The 14,799-nt window shown below is 33.1% G+C and overlaps 1 protein-coding gene across 9 annotated transcripts in view; it reads left to right on the forward strand.

Annotated features, from left to right (window-relative positions):
• The first annotated feature begins 9,112 nt into the window (after window positions 1–9,112).
• The window catches only part of LOC132797214 (pneumococcal serine-rich repeat protein), a 202,724-nt gene continuing 197,037 nt past the window's right edge, over window positions 9,113–14,799 (forward strand). For 2 of the 9 annotated variants that reach the window (XM_060808802.1, XM_060808803.1), the window contains exons 1-2: window positions 12,606–13,109; window positions 13,489–14,527. The gene's annotated coding sequence lies outside the window, so the exon portion shown is untranslated. The other 7 variants (XM_060808795.1, XM_060808794.1, XM_060808796.1 and 4 more) reach the window with 7 other exon arrangements.

The raw sequence follows: 14,799 nt of genomic DNA on the forward strand, positions 1-14,799 counted from the left end.
CTTGTTTCAAATGTCGCATAACGGCCAACGAGCGAGAGTGAGAGAGAGAGAGACAGAGTAATATACACATACAAAGAAGAAGAAGAAGAAAAAAGTAAACGCTCACATATGCGAAATATATCTACATTGCGTCCCTCTGTTTGGTCATTTGCAATTGAACCAATACAACAACAACAACAACAATAACGGGGAGAAGGAGAAGTGGAAGAAGAAGAGGAAACAACAACAACAAGTGCAGTGCTGACCAAACATAGGCGCGCATTTAACACACGCCCCCGCCGCGCCACCCCACACACACACACACACACACCAAAAAAAGAGAAAACAACAACAACAATTTTGAAAAAGAAAAATGTCAATTTGTGTGTAATCAACATTTATGCGTTTCAACGCCCCCCGCAGCAGGCCATTGGGCAGCAGCAGAGGAGAGAGGTTTGGCTTTGGCTCGCACACGCACACACACATGCATGCTCTCACGTATGCACACATGCACACATGTGCAATGCCCAATGGACGCACAACACATCGCACATACAAAAACGAGCCTCGCAACTAAAAGCAAACCAACAACAACAACAATGAGAACAACAACAACAACAACAACAGCATTAGCCATGTGCAGGCCACTCACACTCTCACACACTCACACACATGCGATCTGCTTTTAGGCTGGGCGACTAGTTAGCCAGCACACAAAAACCCAGCCCACTCCTCACACTCACACTCACACACACTTGCATACACAGAGAGTACGAGTCGACTGACTCTTGCACTCTCGCCTTCGTCTCACTCTGCCCAATCCCTTCGAGTGTGTGTGTGTGTGCACGAGAGAGAGTGCAAGAGAGCGAGAGCTAGCGAACCGAATGCGCGCATTACATTTTCGACTGCGCTCAACTTCTGCTGCTGCTGCTGCGACTTCTACTACACTACTACTACTACTACTATAGTATTACTACTGCGCTGCAGCTGCAGGCAGCGCTGCTCTACGCAGCTGTTGGGCGACCTTTATTTGCTCTTGAGTCGCTTGCAGCTGCTTTTACAACTTTTTACTACTACACGGCGGCAGCAGCTGATCTGCTTCTTGTTCTTTTCCTTTTTCACTTCTTCTTATTCTTATTCTTGTTGTTGCTGTTGTTCGTGTTTTTAACTGCACGCATTTTAGGCGCTGCTGTCGACGTCGCCGTCGCTGTCGCTGTCGGCGCCACAGTGTGTTCGCACATTTCTATAAATTTTAATGGCTGACAGTTTTCAATATGGCGCAGTTTACATTGCATTTTTTTCTCCCCTTCTTATCTATGAGGGTGGCTTGTCCGTTATTTCTGTAGCTGCTGTTGTTGTTGTTGCTTTTGCTGTGGCCGCTAGTTGAGGTTGAGGTTAAGTGCTTTGCTTGCCTGCCTGCAATGTGTGCAACGTGTTAAATTATGTGAACTCTTGACTCGATTTTTAGGTTAGCCAATCACGAATATTTATCATGCCTAATTCTTAAAAGAACTTTCATTAGTTATAAACTAAATTATTAATTAGCATTTGTTTTTTTATGAAATACTTTTTAATTACTTTATAATGATTATGTGACAATTTAGTATTTTTATACCCGCTACCCATAGGGTAGAAGGGTATTATAACTTTGTGCCGGCAGGAAATGTATGTAACAGGTTGAAGGAGGCATCTCCGACCCTATAAAGTATATATATTCTTGATCAGCATCAACAGCCGAGACGATCTAGCAATGTCCGTCTGTCCGTCCGTCTGTCTGTCCGTATGAACACCTAGATCTCAGAGACTGTAAGAGATAGAGCTATAATTCTTTTTCGACAGCATTTGTTATGTTTGCACGCAGATCAAATTTGTTTCAAATTTCTGCCACGCCCCCTTCCGTCTTTGCAAATCAAAAAAAGTCGAATAACAAACGTAATTTTAAAGCTAAAGTTGCAAATTTTGGTATATACAATAAAAACTATAGTAGTTATGATTCCTGAAAATTTGGTTGCGATCAGATGAAAATTGTGGAAGTTATTAAAGAAATACTTTTGTATGGGCAAAAACGCCTACTTACTAGGGGTCTTAGTTGCTTTGGCTGACAATCTGGTATATTGTGCCGTCTTTGGTATATTTTCAATGCTAGCCTATATCGATATACCAAATATATAATTTGGTATATTTTTTTTAAAGTATTTTTGGTATATTATGAGAATAATACCGCAAAATATATTGCTTTTATTCAAAATAGGTAGCGGGTATCTCACAGTCGAGTACACTCGACTGTAGCTTTTTTACTTGTTATCTTTTATTCTAGTATTTTTTCTTCTTCTTTTTTTGATTTCTTTTCTTTAGATCGATTTTAACTTTAAAAATATATTCCTCAATTTTAAAATCAATCTAAACACAAAATATCATTTCTACAAAATTTTTAAACTCAATTATGAAAACAATAAAAAAATACTACGGAACACATAATCATTATAAAGTAATAGAGTTAAGATAAAGTAAACACCTAATTTTAAAATTGATTTAAGGAAAAAATAATATATACCCAAGTTTAAAATAAATCTAAGAACAAAAAATCAATTTTACAATGGAAAAAATATTCATTTTACAATGTTTAAAAACTCAACTATTAAAAGAACTATAAACTTTAAAACGGGTTTCTCAAAATTGTTTCTTTTTTGTCTTCTATATCATTCTTAGATAATTATTCTATTATTTTTCAATAGTCATTATTGTTAACATACTTAATTACTTATTTATTTAGTCATAAAACTTTTGTAAATTTATACTTCTTTATCGATTTAATGATTCTTATACAATATTTTCTTCATTTCTTAACAAAATTTAGTCCATATTTATTAAGCTCCGCATTAGTTTTAGTTTTTTTTTAATTATTTGTGTAATTATTTTAGTCTTTTAAAATAAATTTTTATTATAGTTTTTAGTTTATAGTTTACAAATAATTGAGACACAAATATAGCAATCTTGATATAACAAATATTTTGTATGTCAAATATAATAATTATAGACCAGTAATGATTATTTTATTTAATTATTATTTGATCACTTTTTGTAATGTTTTCAGTGCTTCAGTTCATATTCTTCATCATCACAATTCAAAATAGAATACTTTACGATTATTTCTTTTCATGCTTGTTGAATTATGTATTTATATTTAAATTATATAATTGACTCATTAAAAAAAAAACAAAGAATAACATTAAAAATGTTGATAAACATAAGCAATCACAAAATAAAACTAATAATTTTCTTGCACTCAAATTTGACATTATTTTACAACAAATTCAAAAATAAATAATAATAAAAAATAAGTTGTAAGATATTAACATTATATTCTACAATATCTCTTCAAATCTAAGAATATTTCACGGTTGACTGTTTTCTACAAACTTATACAAAAAAAAAAATCGTACAATTAATTGACTTTTTTTCGTTCTTTTTCTTATTTATTTATTTGATTTTTTAAATACAACAAATTGTTAATGTAATGCATTTTTATATTCAAGCCATTTTCGATATGTTTAAATGTAATGATATAATAATAAGTTTTAAATTCGAAAAATATTTATACTGATATATATATTCATATACTAGATATATCCGATATGTTGTATTATTATTATATTATTCTATATATTTATCATATTATTACATTAAGGTAGTTTTTAAAGCGATATAATAATTTAAGATATAATATAACATATATTATATTATATTATATTACATCTTAGATTCTTATATCTTCTTATATATACATATATAGATATATCCGATATGTTGTATTATTATTATATTATTATATATTTTTATTATATTATTACATTAAGGTAGTTTTTATATTAGGGCTAGTTTAAAGCGATATAATAATCTAAGATATAATATAACATTCTATTATATTACATCTTAGATTCTTATATCTTCTTATATATATATAGATATATCCGATATGTGGTATTATTATTATATTATTCTATATATTTAATATATTATTACATTAAGGTAGTTTTTATATTAGATCTAGTTTAAAGTGATATAATAATCTAAGATATATGTATATTATAATGTGTTATATAATCTAAGATGTAATATAACATATATTATATTCTATTATATTACATCTTAGATTCTTATATCTTCTTATATCTCTTAAAACTAGACTACAAATTTTGATTTGATTTCTTTATTGCACATTTTGTGTGTTTTTCTTTAGATTTCTGTGTCAATCTTAAGTCGAAAAACTTTGTGACCTTAGTTTGGGGTGAGAGCAGCGAAGTCTCTTAAAAAGTGGGAGAGAGGGAGATAGAGAGAGATGGCGCAATATTTATTGTGAGCATAATGTTTTTAGTAGTTGCCAATTGCACTTTGTTTGTTCCATTTGCCGTTGTTTGTCCTGCGGCAGCCTTGAGACAACTCTCTAAGAATAAGAGTGTGCGTGGGTGTGTGTGTGTGTGTGTCTTAGCTTTGCTCTCGCTTACACACACACACACGCATACTTCGCTTGCTGCTGCTTTCGCTTTTTCTCGCACCACAAAGATTTGCTAAAAATATTATTATTATTATTTTGCCCAAAAATCCTTCACAATCCCGCTTTCCCCCCCCCTCTGCTTCTTCCCTACGAACTCAGTTCATTAACATTGACAGCGCATCCTCTCTCTCCCTCCAACACACTTCATTGCATTCATAAAAACAAATTTGGTGGCAACCCTGTTTCCCCCTTCCCCCCTCCTCCTTCCCACCACACTCTTCACATTTGTCACGCATCTAATTAAAATAAATGCAAAAAAATGCTGCCGCGCAACATGTTGCTAAAGGAGCACACGCTCTCTCCCTTTCCCTCTCTCCCTCTTGCACTCGCACTCACACTCAAAAGTTTCGCAGTCTCACTCACACACACACACACACACACACACTCGTTCTCTTTTGGCTGGCAAACTGCATTCAGAGAGAGAGAGAGAGCGAGAGCGCCAAAGAGCAAAACGCAGCAACGTCGCGCTGCCGGCGTCGACGTCGACGTCACAAGTGTGCGACGCTGACGCAGCGGCCGAAAACGCAACGAACAAAACGAGCAAAACAAAAAATGCAAAACACACACAGAACGGTGTTTTTTTTTTAGGCAAAGCGAAGGGCAGGCAACAATAGTAGGGTGAGAGGGGGTAGGGGAGGGGCGGCATAGCAGCAAGTGTAACGTAGTGCATGTGTGTGTGTGTGTGTGTGTGTGTGTGTAGCTGACAAAAAAAGTGTCCGTTAGTCATTAGGCGGCGTCGTCGTCGTCGTCGTGGGGTCGTGAGTGCAACAGACTTGAGTGCGAGAGAGAGAGGGGGGTAGGGGGTGTTAGCTTGGCTTGTGTGAACAAAGGAAACCCTTGGCAACGCAGGCCAACAAAAAGGAGCGCAAAAAAAGAAACGCAAAACGAACGCCAAAAGGACGAAACTTGTCTCGGCTGCGTCGTCGACAGCGGCAGCGACGTCGACGTCGATGTCGAGACGCGTCGTCTGCGTTATACGTGTGTGTGTGTGTCGGCCGTTGGGCCTTGCACATAGGCACAGAGTCCATTCAGCCGCCCCCTCCCCCCTTCGCCACCCCCTCGTCTAGCAACCCCGTTGATGTTGTCGTTGCCTTTTTGGAGTCAATGTCTGAGTTTATTTGAGTGTTGCGTGCTATGCGCGTGTGTGTGTGTGTGTGACTGTCTGTGTGTGTGGCGACTGCGTGCTGGTCTCTGTGTGGTGAAGGGGGGAGCGGGAGGGAGAGCGTGCGTTGGCAGCTCAAAAAAGGGGTTGCTGACGTTTGCCCAAAAACAAATTCGAAGCAGTCGAAAGACGAAGAAGAAGAAGAGTGGTGGAGAGAGAGCGGGTGAGTGGGTGGGGAAGGGAGACGGGGGATAACTGTAATGTCTTGCATTTCGATTTTATTGAGCAAACAACGAATTCGCAAATAAAAACAAAACCAACGATGGAAATGCAAAACAACAAAACGCAACGAGTGCAACATGAAAACAAGCAAAAGCGATGGTGTGGGGGTTGGTGAAGAAAGGGGAGTAGCGAAAAGGAAGTGATGAAGGGAAGGGGAAGGGACGCGACTTGTGGTTGCGTTGAATAACAAAGTGCGAGCGAGATGCGAGAACAAAGCAAATCAAAACAACAAACATGATCTGCTGCATCAGTTGCTGTCAAACCGCATGCAGCAGTGCTTGCTAAACCAAAAACCCACTGGGAAAAGTGTTTTACGATCGCAAAACAAAACTTAAAAAGCAATTTGTACTTTTTTTTAAGTTTTTTTTTTAAATTGCTAATTTGATAAATTATACAATTAAAAAAGCGATTTGTAATATTATTTTTTAAGTTTGAATTTTCAGATTACTAATTTAATAAATTATAAAATTAAAAAAAAACAATTTGTACTTTTTTTTAAGTTTTTTTTTAATTACCAATTTTCTAAATTATAAAATTAATAAAAGCGATTTGTACTATTTTTTTTTAGTTTTTTTTTTGCAAATTTCTATTTTTTTAAATTATCAAATTAAAAAAAACGATATGTACTTTTTTTAAGTTTTTTTTTTTTTAATTACTAATTTTCTAATATAATTAAATAAAGCAGTTTGTACTATTATTTTAAGTTTTTTTTAAATTACTAATTTTATAAATTATAAAATTAAAAAAAAAACAATATGTACTAGTTTTTTTAAATTTGAATTTTCAGATTACTAATTTTTTAAATTAAAATTAATTAAAAAATAATACATAATTTCATATGTGTTATATTTGTTATTAATACACTAAAGAAAATATCGAAACTATGTTTCTTTTTATTAAATTAATAAACTTATATATTTAAAATAATTTTGCTAAAGTTTTGCCAATAAATAAATTATACGAATATGAATATAAATGTATTTGATATGATTATAATTTATAAACAAAAATCGCAAATAATTAATACAATTTTGTATACAATTTTTATATTTTATTTTTCATTTTATGATTAAATATTTAATGTATTATAGAAGATTCTATTATTTATTTGCGGTTTTTTATAAATTGTAATGAGAATAGATTGAATAAAAATATTACAATTAAGAGAAAATATTGTATATTTCGAATTAATAAAATGTAATCTATTATTAGACAAATTTGTTATATATTAAAATTAAATTATAATAATAAATAAGCGAAGAAATTATGCTCTAAAAAAAGTTGTAAGTTTATCCATAGTACCTTGAATTTTGGTCTCAAAGTGCGTCAAGAACATGAAAATCTTAATATTTATTTATTATATTTAATATTTGACTGAAGTTCTTATTATGTTAATAAAAAAAAAACAAATCTTACAGTTTTAAAACCTAAAAACTTTTCATAAGATCAAAAATATATATATATTTTTTTTTTTGTTATTATGTACTACATATAAATATACAACAGTGAAAACTCAGAATGGGAAATACATAAAAAGGTTAATTAAGATTAATTAATTTTTCCATATAACTTAAATTTATTTTTTTTTGAACTTTTTATATTATACTTAAGTATTGTAAAACAAAAATCATATTAATAAAAAAATAAATAATTTAAAAATATAATCCTAATGTTAACTAAATAAATACAATAATATTAATATTAAATGAAATAATTTAAAAATATAATTCTAATGTTAATTAAAAGCTTTTAATCTTTAAAATATATCATAATTCCATATTTCATTCATTTCCACTTTGAATCACAAAAAAAAAATAAACATAAAGATAACAATAATAAAAGAATTTATCAGTAGCAAATTGTATTTCATGATGAAGGGCAATACAGTTTGAAAAGCGCTGCATGCGTAAGCTTTACCAGGCAGTGGCTCGTCAACTGTTAGTGAGTGATCGATTGCTACTCAAACTGTGGTTTTGCATGAGTATGCTTGGCAGCAGTGCTTGCCAAAGTGTTGCGCGCAGCGAGTGCACGCTTTGTATGCGCGCAGCGCTTGTCAAACTTTCGCCACGATCGCCGAGCAGCAACAACAACAAGAAGAACAACAACACAGGTGATTAATTATGTCGTTTGTCTGCCCAACTCAGCAGCACAATCCTCCCCCAACTGCTGCCCTTCCCCCCCTCTCTCTGACCAACCACCTCATCATTGCAAAAATGTTGTGCGAATTTGTCGGTTAAGTTGTTGTTGTTGTTATTGTTGTTGTTGTGCTCATTTCTAGACTCATCGGGGGCCCCTAGCGAGATATCTGCGCGAATCGCGTTTTTTATTTTTTTTTTTTTTTTGCTCATTTAATTTATGTTTTTCTTTTTTCTCTACTTTTTTTGCGAGCCGAAAAAGTTAACTTGTTGTCCGTGTGTGTGTGTGTGTGAGTGTGCTTTGTGTTTTCTAATTTTTTTGCACACTTTTTCTATGCCATGTGTTCTCTCTCTCGCTCTCTCTATATGCGGGTCTCAGTGTGCGTATGCCTGTGTGTGTGCGTTTGTTGTTGCTATTTTATTTGCTAATTTTTTCGCACGCTCAAGCAGCGACAGCAACAGCAGCAACAGCGACGCGTTGGGATCTCTTTGGCACACACTAGCAAGCAGGTGTGTGTGTGCGTAAGTGAAGCGACAAAAGAGAATTCGCAAAATGGCAAAGAATGCTTCGCTTCACTCACTCACTCATACGCTTGCCTTGCCTTTGCTCTCACTCACTCTCTGCTTGCTCTCAGAATTTTTGGCGACAGCAACATGTTGCTAAAGAGCTGTGCGAAAACAAAAAAAAAGGGGAGCTTGGCAACATTGCTGTTTGCTGTTTGTTGCTGCTGCTGCTGCGACGCGTCTGCTGGAGGATCTCGCTCACTCTCTTTCGCTCTCGCTCTGTCGTTCGCTCTCTGCGAATGCAACTTTTTTGCAAGTGGCGACGCGACGTTTTCACTCTGCCGCCACGTATGCATGTGTGTGTGTGCAGTTTGCAAAAAATTTTTGCGCTGTCGCTGCGTGTGTTTGTATGTGTGTGTGTGTGAGTGGAGTGTCTGTGTGTATGTTTGATTTGGTTTGCTTTGGTTTGGAGCACAGCGACTGCGAGTCTCTGCCGCTGCCGCCTCCTCTGCTGCTGCTGCTGCTGCTGCTGCTGTTGACGTCGCGTCGCTTCAGCTCAGAGTTGTTCAGTTTGTTCATTCGGTTGTTTCGTTTGCTCCTCGTCGCTTGTGTGTGAGTGAAGCGCTAAGAAAATCTAACTACAACAATAACAACAACTACTGTTTTTTTAATATTTATTCTAAACTCGAAATTGCGTGGCTAATAAAATATTCCATCTACAAAAAAAAAAACGGCTAAAAATACTAGTGCAAAAAAAAAATCATCAACAAAAAAAAGACGAAACGAAATTTGGTTTTTTTTGTTGTTCCAACTTTCTTTGTGAGATCGTTGAGGGTGGCTCCCCTTCCCCCTCCCACTTCTTCTCATTGCGTTGCAATTCTATTTTGGCGGCTTTCTTTGCGCTCTCTCTCACTCTCGCTGTGAGAATCTTCTGGAAATTATCTTCTTCGACTATCATTTTCTTTCTTCTTTACCGTTATGCGTTTTTAATTCTATTTTGTTTTCTATATGTATTTGAAATTACGCAATTTATTGCAATTTTTTATTGTTGTTGTTGTTGGTATTTTGTGTGTAAATTTCCGAATAATAATAATTGTTGATTTGTTCATTAATAATTATTTTTCGTGTGTTTCACGCGCCTTGCGATTCATTTTAGCCGTTGATTGGCTCGCACTAAACACACACACACACACACACATACAGAGAGACGCACACACACCAACATACAGTTGGACATGCACTGAGAGCAGCGTCGCAGTCGCGTGTGTTACGCTCTTTTTTTCGTCTTCTTCTCTTCTGCTTGTGTGGGTGGCCAGCATTTAGGGGTGGAGAGCAGGGTGAGCTCAGCTGCAGCTGCAGCGATGCGTCGACGTTGACGTTGACGTCGTCGTTGGTTTTGAGCGTCGCTTAGAATCGTTGTTGCTCGTGTCTCCGCTGCTGCTGCTGTTGCTGCTGCTTCTTCTTCCTCTTCGTTTTTGCATTCTGCTGCGTCTCTCTGCGTGTGTGTGTGCCTGTGTGTGTGAGTGTGTGAGCCTGTCGCGCTGCCGCCGTTGACGTCGCGTCGCGTCGCGTGGTCCGGCGACGTTCAACGTAACGTATCGAAAACGTATTGAATCATAACAGATCCGCACGTTGTCGCGCACAAACGCAGCTCGCGGAAGAAGCAACAACAACTTCGAACAACCAACAACAACCGACAACAACAACAACCGACAACAAAACTCATATTCAAAAATATATTTCAAATTATTAATCACACAATTCTCTTAAATCGTTTCGTTCAAGTTGTTGCGCCTTCTCACAAATAACAACAAAAAAAAGTAATTCAAATTTGTTAAAAAATAAATTTTTAAACTCAACTCAACTCAAATCCCAAAAAATTCTTAAAACGCGTCGCGCGCGCTTAAAAACTCATTTTCTCTGTTTTTTTTTTACTGTGTATTTTCAATTGCCAGCAAATTATTTTTTTTTACTGTTTGTGTTGTGCAAAATATATATTTGAAAAATTGCAAATAAAAATCGAAAATCAAAATCAAAGAAATATATATTATATATTAAAATGCAAATTTTTCATTTTCAAGTGCAAATCAAAAATATTTAATAATAATGAAAAAGCTCTAAAGCAGTGGAAAAGTGAAAATAAAGAAAAAACGTTTTGCAATATTTTCTCATCTTGTTTTTTTTTTAAATACAAAAGTGTATTTTTTCGATCTCTGGAAAGTGTGCTGAGATCGTGGCAAGAAGAAAAATAAGAAGAAGAAGAAGAAGCAGCGAACAAAGTGAGAGAGACAAACGCTAAACGCATGCGAAAGAGAGAGATAGCGAGAGTGAGAGTTACGAAGAATAAGAAGAAGACAGATTAAATTGCCGTCGGTATTTTTTTTTTTGTCGTCTTAAAAAAATATAAATGGAACACAACAGGACATACATTTTTAAACTCAACTCAACTCAAAAAATTCTTAATTAATTTTTATTGAAATGTGCAAAGTTTCTAACGAACTAAACAAAGAATACAAATTTTAACTTAAATTACTATACAAAAATTTGAGAAAGTTTCATGAAAATTATTTAAAACCAAAAAAATAGCAGTTAAAACAAATTGTGAATTTAGTTGCCAGACTTGAAAACAAAATTATACAATACAAATTTACTATAAAAAATGGAAAAATAAAGAAAATCTAAAAGTTGCAAGTTCATTTTATATAATTCAAATTTGATTTTAAATAAAGTAAAATAAGAAAAAAATAATTTCAAAATTACAAAAGAATTGCAAAATTTATATTCTAGATTTTCTTACAATATTTAGGTTTTTTTTTTAATAAGTTTTGTGTCTGCTTTAAATTTTTAATTTAAAATTTGTTTTGCTAAATTATGTTTATAATAAATAAAGCAGTTCAATTTTTAATTTTGAAAACATTTGCAATACTAAATTTTGTATTTTTATAAATTTTTTTTTTGTAAATTTTGTTTTTAATAGATTTGCAGTTCTAAATTTTAATTTAGAAAAATTTGCTTTACTAAATTTGCTGTTTTTATAAAATTTGCAATCATTTTTTGAAATTTTCAATTCAATTCATTTTTTTTTAAATTCCATTTTAAATTTTAGAATTTTTTTTTGTAAATTTTGTTTTTAATTGATTTGCAGTTCTAAATTTTAATTTTGTTGTTCTTATGAAATTTGAAATCTCTTATCTCACTTTCAATTTTGTTAATTTTTTTTAATTTGCAGTTTAATTTTGAATTTAATAATATATTTTTTTAGTACATTTTTTTTTTTGAATAAATTTGCAGTTCAATTTTGAATTTGATAATATTTATTTTTGCCAAATTTGCAGTTCAATTTTTTAATTTTAAATAAAAGGTGTTTACGAAATTTGTTATTTTTATTAAATTTGCAATCAATTTTTTTTATTTTTTAAATTGAATTTTACATAATAATTATTTTCAATGATAAATTTTGACGAAATTTATTATTTTTAGTAAATTTGCAATCAAATTTTATTAATTTTTAATTCAATTTTAAATAATAATTATTTTCAATGATAATTTTGTTTTTCTAAATTTTGTTTTTTCTTTTTTTTTTTACTAAATTTTGTTTTTAATTAATTTGCAGTTAAATTTAAAGTGTTTTTAAACTAAATTTTGTTTTTAATTAGAAGCAGTTTAATTTTTTAGTGAATTTTGTTTTTAACAAATTTTTTAGTGAATTTTTTAGTGAATTTTTATTAATAAATTTGTATTAATTTGTTAAATTTAAAATGTTTTTAAACTAAATTTTGTTTTTAATTAGAAGCAGCTTAATTTTTTAGTGAATTTTGTTTTTAACAAATTTTTTTAGTGAATTTTTATTAATAAATTTTTAGTTTAATTTTGAGTTTTAAAACTTTCTTTTTTTATTAAAATTTGTGTTTTTGTTTAGAGAGTTTTATGAGAAATCGGATTTTTATAAAAATAGAATTTTGCAGTCTGTAAACGAAGTTCACAAAGTGTTTCACAGCTGTGACTAGAAACACACACACACACATATATAGAGTAGATATTACGCATACGACATGTGCGCTGCGTTTGTATTAATTTTTGAGTCATTTCCATCGACTGCAGCTGATTTGCGTGCTGCGCTCAATTGAGTGAAAGAGCGCAAGCAGAGAGACAGAGAGATAGAGAGAGAGAGAGAGAGCGAAAAGTGCAATTGTTGACTGCGCTGCCAACAGCGCTGCTGACTGCATTTTTGCGCTCTTTTGTAGAAGCGCGTGCGGCGCTCTTAAGTCAAACACACACACACACACACATACACACAGAGGCGAAGGCATAGAAACACACGCACGCAAAGCAAAGCAAAGCAAAGGCGACGTCGTCATCGTCATCGTCATCGTCGTGTTGCGTCCGAAGCGCATTCGCATTCGCATTCGGCAGCGTCGAAGCAGCAACGCAGCGACGCAGCGACTGCGACGTCGACGCTGGCTGCGACGCTGGCTTTGCTTTGCACGTTCTTTGGACTTTCGCAGAGATTTCACACGCGATGCGATTGCAGTTCTTGCAGACACTTTCATACGTTCGTTCCTTCGCTCGTTCGTTCGTTCGTTCGTTCGTTTGACTTTTTTAGCAGCGCGGCGGCAACAACAACAACAACACAACACACGCAACGTGCAACGTGCAACGCGCAACAAACAACACGAATGTTTTACTAAATTTTAAATAACAAAAAAATAAAAGTACATCAAAAATTTATATTCGAAAATTTTGTTTGTTTGTTTGTCGCTTTGTTGTTGCGCGCGCAATTTGTGTGTTTGTGTTTGTTTGTTTGTGTGTCCTTGCAACATTGCAACATTTGTGCATTTTTTTGCCAGTTTTTTTTTTTTTGTTTTGTGTTGCGACGGCAAATGAAGTAGAAGAAGAAGAAGAACCAAACAACAACAACTCTCTTTTTGCAGGCATAAACTCAAAACACAACAAACAACAAACAACAACAACAACAAAATGTTTTATAATAAAATTCATAACAAACACAAGCGTTTTTAAAACAACAACAACAAATTTAAATCTACAAAACAACATCTCAACTCAACTGCAATGCAACAGAAACCACAACAACAACAAAAGCAACAACAGCAACAACAACAACAACTAAAGCAACATCAGCAGCAACAACTGAAACAACTACGACAACAACAACAGCTACAAGAACAACAACATCCAACAACAACTAAAACAACAACAAATGCAATTCTTCAAGTGTGTGTGTGAAAAGAACAACAACAACAACAACAACATTTGCAACTGCAACAAGAACAGCGGCAGCAGCAACAACAACAACAACAAAACTTGCAACAATTTTCATGTCTAGTTTTGAGTTCTTTTCTTTTTTTGAACAATCCTCAACAACAACAACAAATTGCAACGCCCCCAACAACAACAAATTGAACTTTGAACTTTCCAACAACAAAAACAAAAACTAAAAGAAAATGCTATGAAAATTCAAAGCAGACAAAACACACGGAAAATTTAATGAAGCTGCAAGATTTTCATTTTCCATTTTTTTCGTTCATCAACATTTAAAAGTTTTTTCGGCAAAACCAAAAACACAAAAGCGAAAAAAAACTCCCCTCCAAAAAACAAAAAAAAAAAAAAAAAAACGCAAAACGAGGAAAAATTATAAATTTTTGTCAGAAAGAACAAAACACGAAAAAATTTTTGTTTTGGTTGTGCATGCAAAAAAAAAATTTCACTTTTCGAACAGTTTTTAAACAACACAACAAGAAAATAATTTAACAAAAGTAAAACAACAAAATTTATAAAAGAAAACAAGAAAATATTCAAAATAAAAAATACAACAAAAATTCACACAAATGCAAAAAGAGGCAACATCAAGTGACAAAACAACAAAAACAAAAACAAATTCAACATCAGCAACATCAACAACAACAACAACATTAACAACAAAGTATTAAACTGCGGTGTTTGGCGTTTATGGTGAGTGCAATTAATTAATTATATATAAATTACATCAATGTTGAATGTTTGTTGCCAACTTAATTACAATTCGCAGCAGGAAAGAACTTCTCTATAGAGATAAAAGACGTGTTATTAAATAGAAAATTATGCATAAATATTGGTCTATAATAATAAGGAAAGAGTTGGAAAGAAAGAAAATATAAAACTAATAAAGAGTTAGAAGAGAATTAAGAAAGGAATGTAAAATAAATGAAAGTATTGAGAAAAATGAAATTAAACGAAGGAGAGAC

Source organism: Drosophila nasuta, chromosome X (genome assembly GCF_023558535.2).
Source record: "Drosophila nasuta strain 15112-1781.00 chromosome X, ASM2355853v1, whole genome shotgun sequence".
Lineage (NCBI taxonomy): Eukaryota > Metazoa > Arthropoda > Insecta > Diptera > Drosophilidae > Drosophila > Drosophila nasuta.